Here is a 2500-nt window from a genome sequence, read left to right on the forward strand (position 1 = left end):
GCTGACATTTTGCTCCGCTCACGACGGTCGCCGCGGCACACAAGAACAGCCCAAAAACAGGCCAAAACAGCCCAAAAACGGGCCAAAACTGGCCATTTTTGGCTGCGCGAGCGAGCAGCGAGCGGCGGACAGCGAGCGAAGCGAGAGGCAGCACCGTCCCTGCTATACGAAAGCCCCATCCAGCCCTGTGCCACCCGGGGGGTTCCAGGGTGCTGAGATGGCTGACGTTTTGCTCCGCTCACGACGGTCGCCGCGGCACGCAAGAACAGGCCAAAAACTGGCCAAAACAGCCCAAAAACGGGCCAAAACTGGCCATTTTTTGCTGCGCGAGCGAGCGGAGAGCGGCGAACAGCGAGCGAAGCGCGAGGCAGCACCGTCCCTGCTATACGAAAGCCCCATCCAGCCCTGTGCCACCCGGGGGGTTCCAGGGTGCTGAGATGGCTGACATTTTGCTCCGCTCACGACGGTCACCGCGCCACACAAGAACAGCCCAAAAACAGGCCAAAACAGCCCAAAAACGGGCCAAAACTGGCCATTTTTGGCTGCGCGAGCGAGCGGCGAGCGGCGAACAGCGAGCGAAGCGAGAGGCAGCACCGTCCCTGCTATACGAAAGCCCCATCCAGCCCTGTGCCACCTGGGGGGTTCCAGGGTGCTGAGATGGCTGACGTTTTGCTCCGCTCACGACGGTCACCGCACCACGCAAGAACAGGCCAAAAACTGGCCAAAACAGCCCAAAAACGGGCCAAAACTGGCCATTTTTGGCTGCGCGAGCGAGCGGCGAGCGGCGAACAGCGAGCGAAGCGAGAGGCAGCATCGTCCCTGCTATACGAAAGCCCCATCCAGCCCTGTGCCACCCGGGGGGTTCCAGGGTGCTGAGATGGCTGACGTTTTGCTCCGCTCTCGACGGTCACCGCGCAATGCAAGAACAGGCCAAAAACTGGCCAAAACGGCCCAAAAACGGGCCAAAACTGGCCATTTTTGGCTGCGCGAGCGGCGAGCGGCGGACAGCGAGCGAAGCGAGAGGCAGCACCGTCCCTGCTATACGAAAGCCCCATCCAGCCCTGTGCCACCCGGGGGGTTCCAGGGTGCTGAGATGGCTGACGTTTTGCTCCGCTCTCGACGGTCACCGCGCAATGCAAGAACAGGCCAAAAACTGGCCAAAACGGCCCAAAAACGGGCCAAAACTGGCCATTTTTGGCTGCGCGAGCGAGCGGCGAGCGGCGGACAGCGAGCGAAGCGAGAGGCAGCACCGTCCCTGCTATACGAAAGCCCCATCCAGCCCTGTGCCACCCGGGGGGTTCCAGGGTGCTGAGATGGCTGACGTTTTGCTCCGCTCTCGACGGTCACCGCGCAATGCAAGAACAGGCCAAAAACTGGCCAAAACGGCCCAAAAACGGGCCAAAACTGGCCATTTTTGGCTGCACGAGCGAGCGGCGAGCGGCGGACAGCGAGCGAAGCGAGAGGCAGCACCGTCCCTGCTATACGAAAGCCCCATCCAGCCCTGTGCCACCCGGGGGGTTCCAGGGTGCTGAGATGGCTGACGTTTTGCTCCGCTCTCGACGGTCACCGCGCAATGCAAGAACAGGCCAAAAACTGGCCAAAACGGCCCAAAAACGGTCCAAAACTGGCCATTTTTGGCTGCACGAGCGAGCGGCGAGCGGCGGACAGCGAGCGAAGCGAGAGGCAGCACCGTCCCTGCTATACGAAAGCCCCATCCAGCCCTGTGCCACCCGGGGGGTTCCAGGGTGCTGAGATGGCTGACGTTTTGCTCCGCTCTCGACGGTCACCGCGCAATGCAAGAACAGGCCAAAAACTGGCCAAAACGGCCCAAAAACGGGCCAAAACTGGCCATTTTTGGCTGCACGAGCGAGCGGCGAGCGGCGGACAGCGAGCGAAGCGAGAGGCAGCACCGTCCCTGCTATACGAAAGCCCCATCCAGCCCTGTGCCACCCGGGGGGTTCCAGGGTGCTGAGATGGCTGACGTTTTGCTCCGCTCTCGACGGTCACCGCGCAATGCAAGAACAGGCCAAAAACTGGCCAAAACGGCCCAAAAACGGGCCAAAACTGGCCATTTTTGGCTGCACGAGCGAGCGGCGAGCGGCGGACAGCGAGCGAAGCGAGAGGCAGCACCGTCCCTGCTATACGAAAGCCCCATCCAGCCCTGTGCCACCCGGGGGGTTCCAGGGTGCTGAGATGGCTGACGTTTTGCTCCGCTCTCGACGGTCACCGCGCAATGCAAGAACAGGCCAAAAACTGGCCAAAACGGCCCAAAAACGGGCCAAAACTGGCCATTTTTGGCTGCGCGAGCGAGCGGCGAGCGGCGGACAGCGAGCGAAGCGAGAGGCAGCACCGTCCCTGCTATATACGAAAGCCCCATCCAGCCCTGTGCCACCCGGGGGGTTCCAGGGTGCTGAGATGGCTGACGTTTTGCTCCGCTCACGACGGTCACCGCACCACGCAAGAACGGACCATAAACAGGCCAAAACAGCCCAAAAACGGG

Source organism: Musa acuminata, unplaced genomic scaffold (assembly GCF_036884655.1).
Source record: "Musa acuminata AAA Group cultivar baxijiao unplaced genomic scaffold, Cavendish_Baxijiao_AAA HiC_scaffold_625, whole genome shotgun sequence".
Classification (NCBI taxonomy): Eukaryota; Viridiplantae; Streptophyta; class Magnoliopsida; order Zingiberales; family Musaceae; genus Musa; species Musa acuminata.